This window comes from Spermophilus citellus (genome assembly GCF_964194105.1).
Source record: "Spermophilus citellus genome assembly, chromosome: 7".
In the NCBI taxonomy this organism is placed as follows: domain Eukaryota; kingdom Metazoa; phylum Chordata; class Mammalia; order Rodentia; family Sciuridae; genus Spermophilus; species Spermophilus citellus.
The window spans coordinates 100,503,493-100,522,608 of record NC_138188.1 but is presented as its reverse complement, the minus strand read 5'-3'; the positions used below and the strand labels follow the sequence as shown (position 1 = coordinate 100,522,608).

The window sequence follows — 19,116 nt, the reverse complement described above, 5'->3', positions numbered from 1 at the left end:
ATGCCAGCCTCAAACTTTGCCCTTATGCATCCTGGTTCATTGACTTTCGGGTTTCCAGTAAACTCTTGGCAATAAAAAGAACATGGGAGAGAGCTTCCCTGGGCTTCTGAGCAGAAAGAGAGCAGTTGAAGCAATAATACCTCAGGTCATTATCAAGGGCAGCTAATAGATTAATCAGTGCCATTGTAGCAAGCCTTGAATATGAGTTAGAAATTAGTTTGGTTAAATACTCAGGGCTGTAGTGTGTGTGCTCATGCATATGTAAAGACAAGGGATTTGGTGAGCCATCTGAGAACTGCTTCTTTCTCCAAGACTTACTTTCTCCACACATTTCCACTTGTACTACCAATGTGCTTAATTTTAATTTTATGCTGTCTCAAGCTTCAACCTGAGCATCATTAGTAAGGTAAGGATGGGCTCCTGCCCAGCTATACAGTGTTCATTCATTAATTCGGCATCTCCCATAATAACTGAGAGCTGGCAAGAATGTCTATATGGAGACTGTAGGATCAGGTTGCTCAAGCCTGAAATCTCTCTGGGGCAAGCTTACTCTTATACATAGAATCAATGTATAACTCAATTTCTTCCCCAATAAAATGTGAATAGCAGGACCTATTTCCAAGGTTTACAGAAGGGTTAACTGAGCTAATTAACATAAAGTGCCAGCATAGTACCTGGCACATAATAAGTACTTAATAAATATAAGATGCCATTAATAATTTTCTACATTTTTACAGCTGCTAATTATTTTCAAAGTACTTTCACACAGGCTCACATGAATCTCCTAACCAACCCATCAGGTGTAAGATGCAAAGCATGTAGTATTGTCCTCATTCTTACAATTAGAAAATTGAATTAGTAAGGGATAAAGTGCTATAGCTAGAATTAATGAGAATCCAATTTAGGCTGCTTCACACCTTTTCTGCCACCTATAGTTGCTTTAAGAAATCAGACTAGGGGGCAGGGAATGTAGTTCAGTGGTATATTGCTTTCCTCTCATGCATAAGGCCCTGGGTTCAATCCCAGGGTGGGGTGGGGGGGAACCAGACTAGGAGAAGTTCACTATTCAACTAAAAACATTAGGAGATCTGAATAGAACCCATGAACCCACCTGAGACTGTGTTTGTACTTGTGGTAGTGGAGGGCTAATAACCTGTGGTCTTCAGCTCTCCTGAAACAATGGGGCTTGATCCACAGATATGCAGTAAGGAGAGATGGCCAAGAGCTCATCAGTCCTCACCTCTCCCTCTCACATGACCCTCAGAACAGATGAGCTGTGTGACAGCTACTTCTGAGAATGTATTATCTTCTGGTATGGCTTGGATCTGGAATGTCCCCCCAAAGCAGAAAAATCCAGAGATGGGGCTTTTGGAAAGAGATTAGATCATAAGGATCTAGCCTCATGGGTGGATGAATCTGTTTAATGGATTGATACGTTGAGTGGTCCCAGAGACACACACCATAATCACAGGTTAGTGTGAAGAACTAAAAGAGACCTCATCTTGCCTATACCAGCATTAGTCTTTCAAGATCTTGGTTGAAAGTGAGTGTGCCCCTGAGACATGTACCAAAGAGAGCGAGAAGGACCCTTGCCTGGGGTAACAGATGATGGTCCAGCAAATGTGAGGGCAGGGATTACACATACAGACACACACACTACTGCCCTCCATCAGTGTTCCCTTTCTGCACAGTCACCAGGTAGCCACAAAATCCTCTGGAACACAGAGTCTTAAGCAGCCAGAATAAATGAACAGGAACCAAGATGTCAGATGAAATCTATTTGCTCTCTCTGATGCAGGGAGAACATTTACAGAGAGAGGCAATTACATCAATGACATTCTTTCCTCTCCCCATGTTTTTGAGATTGGAATTTGAAAGAAAAACATTTTGCATCTTTTATGCAAATCTGGTAACTTTAACTTAGTTAAAGATTGTGTCTTTATAAGGCTTCCTTGACTATGATCATAAGTAACTGAGGGCCCAGGTCATTGTATATGCTACAGCCAACTTTGCCATTCCTTTAAAATTAAACTTTATCATGAGATCAGAGTTGAATAGTCAACCCATATACAAAATTGATAGGCTATTTGGGAAAATATAAACAGGCAAATGTTAAAGAAATCCAAATATGTATTATTATAATATAGCAATATATAATTTTTAATTGTTATAAATGCATGTTTAATTTAATTCTGATTCTAGCATGGGACATCTGTCAAACAACCATCCAGAAATTTTTCTTATGGACAAAAACATCTCAAGATTTATACTCAGTTTCTGATTTTCTGTATTGGCTTGTCATCAAAGGCCCTCACGGGAAACTTTAATCCTTCTGCTTAGAACACATACCATCTGATAGTCCAGTTGTTCTGCTTACTCTTTAAATTTTTTACATTTCAAAATGGTGAATTTCTTTTTTTGTTGTTTAAAATTAAAAAAAAAAAATTGTAGTTGTAGATGGACAGAATGCCTTTATTTTCTTTGCTTATTTTTTATGTGGCGCTGAGGATCCAACCCAGTGCCTCACACGTGCAAGGCAAGTGCACTTCCACTGAGTTACAGCCCTAGCCCTTTTTTTTCTTTTTTTTTCCTTCATTATTCCTCTCTTTTATTTCTTTCTTCCTTGCCTTCTTCCCCCCCTTTATATACATATTGTTCATGATTCCAAAAGCAGACTTACAAGATTTCAAAGTCCTAGGTAAAAACCTGCTTTCCAATAGATTTATTTTTACCTAACAACTTTCTTTTACACAAGAATGTCTTTCAAAATGTAGGACCGAACACCGACATACAAATTAAATTTTTTATTAATTACATTTGGTGGCAGGGGGTCGATACGGGAACTGAACTCAGGGGCACTCAACCACTGAGCCCCATCCCCAGTCCTTTTATGTATTTTATTTAGAGACAGGGTCTCTCTAACTTGCTTTAGTACCTGGCTTTTGCTGAGACTGGCTTTGAACTCGACATCTTCCTGTCTCAGCCTCCCGAGCTGCTGGGATTATTTATATCCCTGTGCCACCACACCCAGCTATTAATTACATTTTTACTTCAACTTTCCAGCTTGTCTTCTATCAACAGCCCATGACAAAAAATGCTTTTTAAAAAAACAAACAGAACATAAAAAGAAGTAAAATTTCCCCCAACTTATTATTTTGAAATGACTTTAAGGTTGGAGAAAATATTTCAGAAAAATAAAAGTAACTTTTATATTCTTTTAATACAAATTTATCAGTTAAGCTTTGCCGCATTTGCTTTATATCTTTTTCCATACAATTGGTACCATTTTCCTAAACCATTTGAAAAAAAAGTTTAGAAATCATGTTCCTCTACTCCTCAATATCTCAATATTTGCTAAAAACAAGGACATACTCTTACAAAAGCATAGTACAATTATTTAATTGGAGAAATGGGATATTTATTCAGTACCATTATCTGTTACAAGATTCATTATCAAATTTTGCCAGTTATTAACAATAGTGTCCATTTATAACAATCCCTCCTGGTCCCACCATGTCCAATTCAGAATTCAGTCCAGGATAACACACTTTATTTAGTTGTAATGTGCTTTTAGTTTTCTTTAATCTGGAATAGTTTTTCAGTCTTTCATCATCTTTTATGATATCAACATGTTTAGAACACAGGTCAATTGTTTGGAGTTAATCTGATATTTCCCCCGGTTTTCAGGCAGGTTGTGCATTTCCAGCAGATGTAGTGGGTAAGAAATGTCTTATTTTTCCATGTGCATAATGTCAGGAAGCACAAGACATCCGGCTATCCCATTGTTGATGATGTTAATTTTGGTCACTGGGTTGAGACAGCGTGTGTCAGAGTTTTTCATGGTGAAGTTACCATTTATTCCTGTCGGACTCTGTGGATAGAAATTTTCTCATCAAACTTTCACCAATCATTAGTCTTACCTGATTACTATGGATGACTGCATAATGGTGATTTTTAAATTCTATCATTCTTTGTACCTTCATGATATAACCGTCTACTGTTCTCTATTATTTTGTATTTATGTCTTTCCTTATCATCAATATAAACTCATCCATTCTTATTTTATTCAATTGATTATAATGAGTCATTATAATATTTCAGGCACTAAATGTCACATATTTTACCAAAGAGAGCCCTTTCCAGTTGGCCATTTTGTTCTTTTGATAGTTTCTCATTATTTTTTCAATCGCTTTCTTTTATATTCTCTTAAATTCTTAGTTTAAAGTGCAGCAAGGTGTTTTAACTCCATCTTGTATTTTCTCTGACCACCTCTATAATAAGCCCTGGTCAATTTTAATGGGGAATAGTACTTAGAAACTCAAATTTAGATACACAATTTGATTTTTAAAAATGTATTTTAAGTGATATTCAGTATTTTTTTTTGTCATAGTTAAGTGCTAGTTTGGGCAAATCTAACAGTTTAAACAGTGAACCACCTATATAGACAGACCTAGTCTTATAAATCTTAACAAAAATGTAAAATACTACAGCATTTCTTCTATTTTAAGACCATAAAATATACTCTAGTTTTAATAATGGCTTCTTGTAGGTAGAAGGAGGGTAAAGATTCAACATTAAATGCTCACATTGATTAGAAGGCATCCACTAATTTAAAAAACATCAAAATGCAGGAAATTTGCATCTTAAAATCAAGAAGATAAGCAATTTCTCTCAAAGAAGATCCTATCATTATGGCTTCATGCAGAATCATTCAAATGATTTAAGGAAAACATTGAATAATATAAACATATTTGTCATTATCCATAGCTATACATCCTTTTATTTTCAGTAAGTTGTAATAAAACTTTAAGGGGCAGATTGAATGGAGTCTTTTTTTTTTTTTTCTTTTTGTCTGTAGTTCTGGAGATTGAACCCAAGGTCTTGCAGATGCAAGGCAAGAGTTCTACTACCGAGATACACTCCTAGAGCCTATATTACTTTTTACAAATACATAATAGATGAGAAGAAACCACAGCCAGATCTTCTATTTCTCACTGACTAAGGTTAGAGAATATATGTTACCACTATAAATATGTTGATCTCTCCCATATTTTCTCATGTGCCTAAGTTTTAATAGGTCTATCATACAATTTCTAGGAATCAGAAAAATAAATGATTTTTTCTTTTTTGTGGGTACTGGGGATTAAATCTAGGGGTGCTTTCATACTAAATCACACCCCCAGTCTTTTTTAATTTTTTATTTTGTGAAAAGTCTGACTAAGTTCCTGGGGGGGTCTCACTAAGTTGTTGAGGCTGGTCTCGAAATTGTGATGCTCCTGCCTTAGCCTCCTGAGTTATTGGGATTATAGGCATGCACCACCATACCAGGCTAGACAACTTAAATTTTAACAGCAAGAATATTTTACATAGGGTTATGACTTTGTAGTTAACAAACACTTTGCAAAGGCACTCTTATAATGGGTAGCATAGTGTTTTAACTAATTAAAAACCTGTTCTAGGGATCTGACTGCCTGGGACAAGTCCTGTCTCTGCTGTTTATTAGATATTTACTCACTTGACCTCTCTAGGCCTTAGTTTTCCCACTTGTCAGTGCAAAATAATATCCCAAAGGAAGACCTACCTCAAAAAGTCATTGTGAAGATGAAATGTGAGAATTAAGGGAAAAATGCATAGACTGGTGCTGGGTACTCAGTAAACTCTTTGATCAATGGTAGCTAATAAAAAGTAGTTCAAAGATGCAGCTAAGCATCATTCCAGTATCTCAAATGAATATTTTTATTTGTACATCTTCATAAGATAATTTAGTACTTTTTATTTATTTTTTCCTATGTAAGAATCTCTTATGTGTCAGGAATATGAATTAGGAAGCTGCACCACAGTGATCAAGTGCACCTGCTCATAGTAGCTGTTTTCTATCTCCCATTTTATTGGCAACCAGCACATTTGCCAAATCCATTATCTGTCTTCTCAACTACTATACTCCCATCTACAGAAAAACCATGACTTCTAGGACCCATTCATTGGTCAGAAATCTGAACAGACATTTTTGAGCCCAGACAGAGAAAAGTAGAGAAGGATACACACTCAGCAAATTTGGATTGCCATGTCTCACTGAGTTTTATCTGCACTCAGATGATTCTCTCTGTCTTTTTTTTTTTAAAGAGAGAGAGAGAGAGAGAGAGAGAGAGAGAGAGAGAGAGAGAAAGAGAGAGAATTTTTAATATTTATTTTTTAGTTCTCGGCGGACACAACATCTTTGTTGGTATGTGGTGCTGAGGATCGAACCCGGGCCGCACGCATGCTAGGCGAGCGCGCTACCGCTTGAGCCACATCCCCAGCCCTCTCTCTCTGTCTTAATGCCACTAGTGCAGAGGTACTTATGCTGAGACAACACAATAGAGATGTCAGCATTTTAACAACAGAAAAAGAAGACACCTTTGATCCTCGGTGATAAGAGCCTCATCATTTCCCTTTGCATTCTTAATTGGCTTTTCTATCTAGAGGGATTTGCTCCTTTATTTGGCAGTGGTTGGCTGGGATCTGTGTGGTTTCTGCAAGACCAGGTCAGATTATTTGCCTCTTAAAGAAATTCTGGGGACATCCTACTGCTTTCTAGGGTTTCTTTCACGCTCTTCAAGGCTTTAGAGAACTGATGTCAAAGATGATCCATTAGTGTGCAGAAGAAGGAAGCCGGGACTCCATCATTTATTTCAAAGCAATTACATCACTCACTTTGGCACATCTCCCAGAATGTCATTGTGCAGTGGTGGATGAAGCAAAGGTGTGATCAGACTGTCACAGGTCCCCTGCCATTTGTACAACACTTGTCCTATAAAGTTTTAGCAGCTACAGGTCTAACTCTTGGGAGAATCTCCTACATTCCTCCTGTTAAATTGGTTTGTCCAAAAGTTCTACCTGAGCTGAAAAAGAAAGGAATTGTTTGGAAAATATTATAGCATATGGCAACATGTGGGATAACAGCGTGGAACATAGTTCACTCCTGGTTATACTACAGTGTGGCTTAAACAAATAACATTAGAACAACAACAACAACAACAAAAATGTAATTACATGATCATCACAAAAAGCAATTTGTAACAATTAACTCTTCAGGGAGGCCTCTTCCCATCTTGCCCTGAGCAAACCTCAGGTGTTTATTCCAAAGGACCAAATCCACAAATTGTAAAAGTCTTTAAAAACTGCCTGGAGCTTTGCATTTTACTGTTCAGACAATTCTGCTCAATTAAGATCCTCCCCTAACACACACACACACACCTGACCCTCAGAACCCCCAGCCCTACCACCCAAAGTGCATAAGGCTCAGAAGTGTCTCAAGTTCCTACTTTTTCTCTTGCTCTGGACAGAGAATTAATGCTTTTTAAAAACTGGGTGTTTGCCTCATTCCTTCCAGCTACCAGTTTACTGACTATGGTCTTTAGTCTGACCTTTGCTATCCCCTTTGACTTGGGGGTTTTCATGGTAATTCCTGGTATGAGGTTTCCTTGCTCGAGTTCAGTGGCTTAACGAAGATCTAATTCAGCAGACTGTCTATTGTGGCTCCTTAATTAGTTCCCTAGAGGCTTTTCTTGAAAGTCCTTCTGGATCATTTTGAAAGGGGTATTTCCTGTATATAAAGCTTCTCCCATCAGGAGGTATAGCTTAAAGTTTGCCTATCCATCCCATCAATAGCTCAACAAAGCCTCTGATTATGAAAACATGCTAGGAGAAGGATTAAGGATGGAATAATTTCCCTCTTTATGCTTTTGTTTACTCAACTGATGTTACTTGACTACATATTATATTTAATACACAGAGAGGGCTACAGTGATGAATGCATTTCCATTCCCATCTTAGAGGACTTAACAGTCTCAGGCAATGGTTCTTACACTTCATTGTGCATAAAAATCACCTGGGGAGCTTATTAAAAACCAGATACAAATGTTCTGTAACTGAGATTACGATTCCATCTGTGTAAAATGGATCCTGAGAATCTGTATTCTTGATACCTCAGAAAACTGATATGAGAGACCCTGTGGATACTTTAAGAAACACTGATATAAGAGAGAAACTTCAAGTTTATGTCATTCCCTCTTAGGTACACAGTTGTGGAAACCAATAGAAAAACATGGTCTATGTGTTGGCTTATTCTAAATACAATGTGGAATTTATGTTGTACCTTATTGTTTAGTTTTACCAAGTTGCTCAAATTGCTTTATTTTCCTTGAGCTCTCTGGCCTTTGTCAGAGGGGATCAGCATGTGTGTCTATTTTAGGGATGCAGAAGTTGAAAACTACCACTTGATCTGCCACACATTAAACATCAAGTCAAAGCAAGTTCAGGTTTCTAACAAGACTCACTACCTTTGCAGCATAACAAGACAAGATTCCTCACATTCAGATAATGTATTGATGTCCCCAAGCTCCTGTGTGCATTGATTATCCAACAGGCATAAATAAGAAACAGATTGACTTCCTTAGGATCACTAAGCCATGAATGAGACCCAGGAATCTGAAGCTTTTGAGTTTCCAGGTGGGGATGCTTCTTTTAACCACAGCAAACCAGGAGGTATATGCAGAATGTACAGAAGAGGATGAGGCAAGTCTTCCCACCTGCCTATCTCACCACCATTGCATGCTCAATTTCAGCATATTCAAATTCGTGGTCTTGTCTATTCTTCTTCTCCTCTGAAATCCTACCCCCAAATATTTTCTTGTTTCCATTTCCCCTTGCAAAAACACTCAGGGCACAATTCCATCTGTTTATTTGGAGTAGCATTTGTCTTTTTTCCATCTGTAGTTGTCCAAGTCCATTCATTTCCAGTGTGAAGCCTGCAGATTCTGTTATCTAAATTATGCTGGTGTTGAGAGGTCCTCTCAGGAGTACAGAAAATTACAGGTAAGACAAATACACCTATATTAAATTGAACTTAGGTGTCTATATATAGGTGATTTGCATTTTGAAAATCTGAAAAGAAAATACATTTATTATCAATCCTTTCCTTTCAACCCCACCTACCACCTTCTACTTCCAGTATTATATGATGCTTATATTAGAACAATTTCTAATGCAAACTGCAAGTACTTATTTGCTGGCTATCCTCCAATTCAGGGAAATGCTTTGTAGACAGATATGTCAAACTCATGTCAGGCATCCTAAAATGGAAGGAAAGCTTTAAAAAAAATCCATAAGTATCCTACTCTATATAATCTCAAATTTCAAAACTGGTTCATAGTAAAACCATGAGGAGCACTAATATTCTTCTGGGTTCCAGCTCCTCTTCTTTAAGTGCTATAAATACTTTATTGTTAATAATTCCTTTGGTCTAACACAAGATTCAGTATCCTCAATTCTGAAGAAAATATAGATGCTTATTTTTTTTTCTCTGAGGAGCATTAGAAAGCTCTTGGTGCAGTGAAACAAGTGAGGTTTTGGAATCTATAGACACTGACTCAAACCCTGATCTTCTCCTTATTAGCTCTTGACCTTGGGCCAATTGTATGACCTCTCTTAACTTCAGTTTCTTCAGCTCTAAAATAAAGTTAATAATAGTGCCTCCTTTAAAAGGGGTGTTGTAGAGATCACGGCCCGGCTTTGATCCTCAGCACCACATACAAACAAAGATAAATATTAAAAAACTTCTCTCTCTCTCTCTCTCTCTCTCTCTCTCTCTTTAAAAAAAAATGTTTTTTAAAAAAAAGACCACATAAAAAGAGGCACACAAATGCTTAGCATAGCATAGAACCGTAGTAAGTATTCAGTAAAAGTTAAACTTTACTATTACTTATTAGTCTTGGGAACACTTATATTTCCATTGGTTAGACCTTTAAGAAAAATAAAGGACAGTCCTCAACAAGAATATCATCAAGCAAACACACAAGAATTTATGGGGTGCTCAATAAATGTTGTAGCCTGAAAGAATTCTGCTGGCTTTTTATACTCTGGCTGCTAGATATCTTGGGAAGTCCTGGTTTTCTTCACATTTATTCATTCTGTATAACTATACTTTGTGCATATTCTATAAATTACATCTCAATAAATTAAACAATGCACAACTGTACTGTGTACTCTCCTATAAGCAGTGCACTGAGATAGATCAAGATAAATCAAGCACGACTCCTGCCCCCAGAATGTGAACATTAGCTAATCAGAACTTAGTTCATGTCCTGACTCACCGTCTCCCACATTCCTAAAGCAGATTTTATTCCTCAAAGTAGAATGGGCCTAAATGAATCATTGTTGAGAATGGAACAAGAGGTCTCTCTCTGTGAATCACCTGACAGACCTTCAAGGTACATGGGACCCATGAGAGGTCTTTTCCATTCCACATGCTTTCCTCATCCAGCCTGGTGGCAAGCTGACCCTGGTCCTGTCAAGAGTCTGTTTAGAAGGAACTAGGAAATGGTTACTTTGGGAATGGTAAGGATCATAGCAAAGACCAGAATTTTATACACAACTACTACATTTGTAGTAACAATTTGGAGAAATGGCATAAAAAGTGGAGAAAGGAAATTCCCTGCCACTTTGGATTTGAAACTTTACATGATGTAAGTTCTCAGTTGCTACAAGAATGGGCAAATACCCCTGTCAGGGCAAAGCTATTTCTTTCATCCCCCATGCCACAGACTTAGGTGCAGAAGCATGATTAGAAGTTTTCCATTCTTCTCCTTCTTTTTTTTTTTTTAAGAAGAAAGAAAAAGTGATAATTTCCAGGGCAAGATCAAATGAAATATAGTTTAAAACAGCTAGAGTAGCAAAATTTAGTTGTAAACCAAATATTATTCTGACTCCATTAAATTGAAACTTAAAAATAGACTCTTAAGGATGATGATTCTTTGGCCAAAAATGGCTAAAATAGCCAGGGTAGCTGTGAATCCTGAACTGGGAGTTAGTTAAGAAGCATGGATCTCATTCAGGCTATCACTGGTCTCTGTGACCTTGAATAAGTTGCATATACCTCTCCATGGTAAAAAAAAAAAAAAAAAAAAAAAAACAAACAAACAAAAAAAAACTATGTGATCTATAAGACCTCTGCCATCTTGGACACACCATCTGCCATTGAACTATAAGAATGTAACATCACAGCTCTTGAAGCTATTTGGATTAGTGGGTGAATTTTCTTTCCATATCTCATCCTGGTTATCAACATGCAGTTATTACAGATTGTTGGGCACATACTTTTAACTCTAGATATTGCCTTTTCAAACCTTAAGCCTAAATAATTCCTAAGACTGACACTATATTTCTTCCAGCCAACTATTTTGTTTGCTGGCTTACAAATCCATTTCACATACAACATTTTATTTAAATTATCATCATCACCCTGTGAGGTATTATTTTTCCATATTATTGATTAGAAAAAAAATGAGCTCAAAGAAATAGAATACTCTCTATTTCACTAAAGATAATATTTTCACTTGGACTCAGAAAAATATTTTGACTTTCGTAACTTCTCTTGTGCTGTATTTGAGGTCCTGGTTAATGTGAAAAGAGGTATAACTCTTTTGTTTAAAAAAAAAAGTTGAAATATTTCTACTATCTGTAACCTGAAGCCCTACCTACACTTGTTCTAATGGCATTAAATAGCTGCCACTGGTCCATGTGAGACACTGACCAAAAGAGAGTTAGAGCCATGGCTTCAATAACATCACCAAGTCAGATGGTAGCATCCTCTTTCTTCATCTTATCAGTACATCAGCATCATTTGTATATTACCCAAACCCAAAATTCCAGAAATTTTTTACTTCTTTCATTGTTATCTTCAGTATCTTAGAGGTCACTAGATCTTGTATATTTTTCTTTGGAAATATCTTAAATCCATCTCCCCCACCTATACCAATTCCAATTTACCAGGGTCAGCTCAAAATCATCCAATCCCCCTGACTCAAGCTCTACTGGTACTAATCCATTTAAAACACACCAGCAATTATTATTATTTTTTTTTAGAATCAGACTTTTTAACTATGTGACTTGTCTTCTTAAGAACCTTTAGCCTACACCCACCAGTCCTTTTGACATTTTCCCAAAATTAGACTCTATGTTATGGCATTAATATCCTTCTCCAACCAGCTTCCAACTTCAGTCTTTATTTCTTCTTTCTCCCCAACTTTTACCTTACACTTAAAGTGTAAGAAGAAAGAAAAAGTGGTAATTTCCAGGGTAAGATCAAATGAAATATAGCTTAAAACAGCTAGAGTAGCAAAAATTAGTTGTAAACCAAATATTATTCTGACTCCATTAAATTGAAATTTAAAAATAGACTCTTAAGAATGATGATTCTTTGGCTAAAATGAAATGTCTCCACTTTATCCCAGGAGAGAAGATCTAGAAAGAGAAGAAATGAAACAGTCTAATTCTAGAAACATCAATATTTAAATGTTAATTGAAAGAAGACGAATCAGCCAGTGGAACTGAGAAGAACTTGAGGTACTGGATTAGTTAAGCAATGATGTGCAACAACATTTTTCTTTCTTCCTTTTTTTTTCCCAGGGACTTTTTTTGTTTTTAAGATCTGAGCATAGCTGAAACATTTTTGGAAGTATAAAGGGGTTATGGAGGGTACAAAGGAATAGAGAACAGGAGGCCAGGCAAAGGGAAGGGCTGAGCTGATTGGAAATGGGTGCTTTGGAACAGACAGCTCTATAGATCTCACTTTAATATCAGGGTCTGTTTGTGATCTGATTAATAAGATTCTCATACATAAATTATCCTCAACTGGTGATTCATTCATCAGCAAGGATTTCCTGAATGCTTAGTAGAAGAATAAGAAGTTCAGTTAAGTAAGGGTGACCCAGGAATTAATAAGAAAAAAAGAGGGCGGGGGCAGGGAATCAAAGAAAAAGAAGAAAAAATTTAAATATGACAGTCCTGGTATTTAAGAAGCCCATGACCCAGTGTTTGGGGCTAACAAGTAAACAGAACAAGGAAAAGGCAGGGTACTGGGGGTAGATAGAACCCTGAGGAATCTAGGAAGTTTTCATTACATGGAAGATGATGGGGTGATTTGGGAAGCTCTAGCCTCAACTAAACTCTTGGACTTTGAAAGACTTTGGCATATAGTAAGTATTAGGCTCCATTAGTGTGAGAGTGTGAGATTACAATAACCTAAGTACCCCAATTGTAATGGTTCTGTCACACTTGCCTGTGTGATAGGATTTCTTCTACTTACCTTACTGACCTGGTCCTCTCCTACCCTGGAGACCAGCATGGTGGTATCCAAAGAGGCTCCTTTGTCAGTCTGGGCCTCTTTCTCTTCCCCCAGTTCTTAGTGCTCTGGACTTACTAATCTCATCATATGGTTTATTACATATCTGCAGATATCCTGCTGTGATTTGAGACTCTAGTCTCTCTAGTAAATTCTGGAACATTCCACTAGCCTTGGGGTGGGGCAGAGACTGTTCCCTGAGTAATAATCTACCGAAATCACAGAAGACAACTTCTCTTCACCCTCATGGCACAGTTGAGTACGGGCTATGTTAATAGAACTTTACTGAAGTTCCTGTTAGCAGAAGAGTCTTGCAGACCACCAAGTAACACAGCTGTATCTGGATGTGAATACTCTTAGAGCTAAGGTCCAATCAGGGCACATTTCCAGGTTCACTGGATTGGTACCTAGTGAGCTACACAGCTTCCTGGCTGCTTCTAAGCCTTTCTCTGAAGTGGGTACTATAACTTTATAACCTTATAAATTGACATGTGTCCAAGTAATCCTAAAAACTCTAGAATTGTGATTATAATACCCACAAGGTCCTTTGTGAACTATAATAATAAAAACCACAAAGATCCAAGAAGGGAAGAAGTTCTACTTGGTGAAGGAATAGATGTCCTACTTTCCCAGATCCCATTGCATCTCTAGAGGTCAGCAGCCTGCCAGAATGAGTACAATGAAATAACAACTTTGTTATTAGACAACTATCCCATCCTACCCATTGACCATTGACGTGACCCTGTTCTCAGATTCCAAGTCACAGAATTTCAGTAAAGATAATAATGAAATAATAGTAAATGTTTTATTGTGCCAATTAAGAGGTAGTGTTATGAGCACCTACATTAATTCATCTAATTGTTAAAAATATCTCATGAAGTGTATGCAGCACAGAGTAAAGAAGCAACTTGTCCAAAATCACATAGCTATTAAGTGACAGGGTTGATACTTTAACCCAGGAAGTCTGGTTCCAGAGCCCACACTGTTATCTACTATATCATACCAGCTTACATCCAGGAGAACTATATTTCCCAAACCCTGAATCATTCACTTTTTAAAAATTCTGATTTAATTTATATTCCTTATAACCAACCCATTTAAAATGTGCAGTTCAGGCTGGGCGTGGTGGCACATGCCTGTAATCCCAGCAGCTCTGGAGGTTGAGGCAGGCTTGAGTTCAAGGTTAGCCTCAGCAATTTAGCAAGGATCTAACCAACTCAGCAAAATCCTGTCTCTAAATAAAATATAAAAAGAGTTGGAGATGTGGCTCAGTGGTTAAGCACCCCTGGGTTCTTTTCCTGTACTACTACTACTACTAATAATAATAATTTAATTAATTAAAAATACAATGTGCAGTTCAAGGTTTTCAGTGTATTTTGAAAGTTGCATGACCATCACCACGCTCTAAGGCTAGAATTTTTTCATCACCTACAAATAACCTTATATTAATTAGTAGTTGTTTCCCACCCTGGTATGTTCCCTGGTTATGACCACTCCTTCTTTATAGATTTTTCTATTCTGGACCTTTCATATAAATGGAAACAAATAATCCATGGTCCTCTGTGACTATCTTAACTCATTTAGCATAATACCTTCAAGGTTCACTCATATTTATCAGAACTTTATTTTTCATTGCCAAATTACACTCCACTCCTATGGCTATACTATATGGTTCTAGGCATTCACCAGCTGATGGGCATTCGGATTGTTTTCACTTTGGGGTATTATGAATGTTCATGTACAAGATTTTGTGTGGCCATGTTTTCTTATTCTTTTCTGGGATTGAACTCAGGGGCACTTAACCACTGAACCAAAACCCTAGCCCAATTTTTAGTTTTCATTTTGAGACAGGGTCTCACTAAGTTGCTGAGGCTGCCTTTGAACTTGCAGTCCTCCTGCCTCTGCTTCCGAAGTCACTGGCATTACAGATGTGTACCACCACTCCCGGCTTATATTTTTTCACTTTTCTTGGGCATATCGCTAGTAGAAGTTTTAAATTATTTAAAATACAGGTCATTACAAGCACAGCCTTGAAGGGATTTCCACTGATTTTCTTTAGTTATTTACCTCTTTGAAATGTTTTTTACTGTGAGAAATGAAAATCCAGTCGGTAGTTCCTACCAATTGGAGGACTCAGCTCAATGATCTGGAGATCCAAGGACACACGGACACACACACACACACACTTTCAAAGACACATACTCACATGTTTGCATGCATAAAATTTAAGGAAGAATACACAGTACAGGCACAAATCCCTATAGAGAAATATATATATCTGTCCAATCCCCACCCCTGCCCTGCCCCAGAGCAGCCCTTTGAAGGAAGATTTCTCTGGCTCAGAATCACATTACAATTCACCCCTTGGTTTCTCACTGAGAAGCATCTGCATTTAGATGAATGCTTCCTTGGCAGCATTTATTTTTTAAAAGAACACTGGGTAGATACTTGTTTAGCATTTCTGTAACTGCAGAGTTATTCTGGTGGTTTTTGTTGACCAAGGGACAAATATTTCCTAAAAGAGCAAGTTTCCCTTTCTTATATATCAGAAAACCACTTCAGCTCTTTCAAGGTTTGGGGGGGAAAAAGGTCATTTAATAATTTATTCTCTATATAAGTTTGTTTCTTCTAAAGAGAATGCCTCTTTAGATTTACATTTTACTTTGAGTCTTTAGGTAATTTAAAATTCAACTGATTTTTTTTTTCAGCTTGAACATATTGTAAAAATGCCAAAACAAACAAATTTTGCTTAATGGGTTTAAAGTCAAATGCAGTGCCCCAAAGGACTAAAACACTCTAACAAGGTATCAAAGAGTTGACACATATGAAAACATAACAAATATCTCACTTGTGATTTAACCATTCCTGGCTCCCCAAACTGAACACTGTCCAACATTTTTGCCCCACTCTTTCCCCACTCACTGAAGGCTCAGTAGTTTTGCCTTGGAGAAGATGCCTGTCCTTTATTTTTTTTCCTCTTCCTCCATGGAATCCCTTCCACACAAGGCCTGCTTATCCATCCACTTAAAAGTGCAAAGCCAACTCTGCTACAATGGAAGGAAACTGGAAGTGCGAGGACTATGTATTAGAGGTAGACCTTGAAGAAGGTGAGCCTGTTCCTCCTGTGTCAACAGGCTTTGTTCTCGGGTGCTTTCCACAGTACCTGGCTCACTCCTTTAACCTCTCTTTGTCCTTGTGTTTCTCAGGCACTGTTATTACCTGAGACACCAGTGCCCCTGCAACCATAAGTCAATGTTACTGTCCTCAGAGCTACCTGAGCATGGCCCATATTGGCTCCCCGCATTTCTTGTTATCAAACATCCCTTCCCCAGGGAATGTCCTTAGTATTAAAAAAATACAAGTTTGAAAATTTTTTTTGAAATAGCTAAATAGAACCTTAAGGTATTTTGCCTAGAGGTAGAAAACTTCTTGGATTGCCATCATCATCATCACTGTCAACATCATCATAATGCAACAAAAACTCCTTTCACAGCAATGACTTCTAGAGACTGGTGGCCCTTTTAGACATGAGTCCTAAAGCCACAGCCTCGTATATGATTAGATGGATGCTATTTGATCTTGGTGATTCATCTCTTTTATCTCATCAAATAGGCTTTGGGTGCATCTGTCTTAAACCACTACCTCTTCTTTTCTTCTCTCCAGTTAGGTGACTGACTTCCTTCCTCTAACCTCAAGGCCTGAGCGGTTCATACTACTTTTTCAGTAAAAGTATCTAAGAAATTGCTGTGTAGGACAGAGCTCTGCTGCAAAACCAAGAGACTAGCAGTTCCCTGGTTGCTGTTGCTCCTGTCTACTTGGCTTCTTCCCCTCTTTCTTAGGCTGTCCCCTCTTGGGTTCTCACACCTGCCTGCCTACCTGGGTTTCTGGTAAAGATCCATTTGTGTCACAAGCCGTCCTTAGTCTCTGACCTTCCTTTCTGGTGTTGAGTTGTTTCCCACCATGGCCACCATTCCTGTTGCCTTGCAGACCTATTCTTACTCTATCAGTGTATTGATCAGTGTGTTCACTGTCCTGTGGGCCTCTCCTTGCTCTCCTGATTCAGGTACCCAACTTCATCCACAGGCTCTGCTGCTGCTGAGGGGTCAGCAGGACCTGGAACATTTACTCCTATGGCGTCAAGTTTCTAGCCTCTGCTCTGCATCAAAAGATTCTTGGCCAACGTGGGTTTAATTCTACCCCCTTTTCCATTCCCATTTAATTTCAACAAAATCCATATAAGTTACTAGAGAGAAACTAAGAGAGAGAGAGAGAGATGTAGAGAGAGAGGAAGGAAAATACAGAAAGCAGGAAGAATATTACAGGCCACATTTTAAAATGATGATTTGAAAATTGTCAGTGAGTCTGGGTAAAAAGCCATCATTTGATTAAAAAGATAGAGCTGCTCTAAATCTAGCATAACTTAAACTCACTAAATTAAGTAAATTTACATATTATTTTTAAAAGGGAAATATTCAAGGGAGGGTGGAAGAAAAGTAATTTAAATCTATCATTGCCTAACATTTTAATATAAAAAATTGAAATTTGAAGGCTTTAACAAGCCCAGTTTTACATATGAGATGGTATCAGAAATACTATCAGACATAAAATTGGAAATGAGGCATTCACTCAACTTACTCAACATAGGTACTTGAACTGAAAGTTAAACTAATTAATTTGGGTTTCAAAATTAGATTCAATTATGTTGACTGTCACAAAATATAATAGCTAAGTTTCCATTATGTGCCAAGAATGGTGTTGAAAGCTTTAGATGCATTTCTCAATTTAATCCTAAGAAGAACCTTTCTAGGTAGATATTATTAGTCCATTTTAGTGGTAGAAATGCTGAGGCCTAGATAGATTAACTAGCTCCCTCAAGGTCACTTACCTGTTAAAATTTGGATTACTGATTCCAACCTAGGCTACCTGACTCCAAAGTCAGCACAATCAACCAACAAGTCCATCTGTGAGAGAATTCATCTTGTCCCTTTTTATTCTCCATATTTCTGCACTATGTTCTTGAAGGAAAACTACCATTTTGATTCATTTGAGCTGTGTTGCTTATGTCAGTGGAGGAATCAAAGGTTAGGTCAGTGAATGCATTCTTAAAAATAATATTGTATAAAAATGTCTTTTCATATGATATTTATTCCTCAGTAGCTGAACAGACTACCAGCAATGGAAGAATTAAATACAAGTTAACAGTACATTTTTCTGGTCTTCATAAGGAGCTCAACATCCAGAACATTCATGAGCCACAATATGGACAATGTGAAATTCATAATTTTTTATAATACAACTTAGGATGTTTTATGATAGCTATTACATATTTACTGTACATATTTAGTGTATTTTTCTTCAGTTGAATTGTCCATAATAGGCACTCTCCTTTGAAAGCTTATGATCCCCATTCCTGACTGTCTGACTTCATCTTTCTTTTTCCAGTTTCTCCTTTGAATAATTGGACCAATTTATCTCTCAGACACCACCTCCTCCCCTCACTATGTTTTCTCAGCAATCTTTTCCCGTGCATGCCCTTCAGATTAAACACTATCATTTTCTTTTGCCCTAAATTTATTATCAACATATATTCTGCAAACAGATTAAATAATTTTAAAAAAGAAATCAATTCCATTCTAAAATATACTTTTTCAATAAATCCAACTGTAATTTTTTTCCTTGTTTAATTCTGACCCCCCTCCTTACCTGTGGCACTAACATCTTTCTGGTTTTTTGTCCAAATCTCCCTCTGCTTATCATGTTTACATAAAGGCTTTTCTCACAGTGCTTGGGTGCTTGAGTATCTAAGTCCTCCCTTCTTTGGCAGTAGGTCCATCTGTATCTCAGCTGCCTTGTTCATCTGCATCATCAACAGCCATGTCTGTCTGTCCCTATGTTTTCCCTAAGTGATTCTCCCACCCCAGTTGACCTTTCTTCTCTAGTTGCCCCCTTTCCCT

General features: G+C 37.5%; 1 protein-coding gene across 5 annotated transcripts in view; it reads right to left on the bottom strand.

Moving 5' to 3' along the window:
• The window catches only part of GAP43 (growth associated protein 43), a 368,423-nt gene that overhangs the window by 130,110 nt on the left and 219,197 nt on the right, over window positions 1-19,116 (bottom strand). For 2 of the 5 annotated variants that reach the window (XR_014023147.1, XR_014023148.1), the window contains one exon: window positions 3,411-3,871. The exons of the other annotated variants lie outside the window; for them this stretch is intronic. The gene's annotated coding sequence lies outside the window, so the exon portion shown is untranslated. Of the gene's footprint in view, window positions 1-3,410; window positions 3,872-19,116 lie in introns of those variants that run through there. 5 annotated transcript variants of the gene reach the window in all.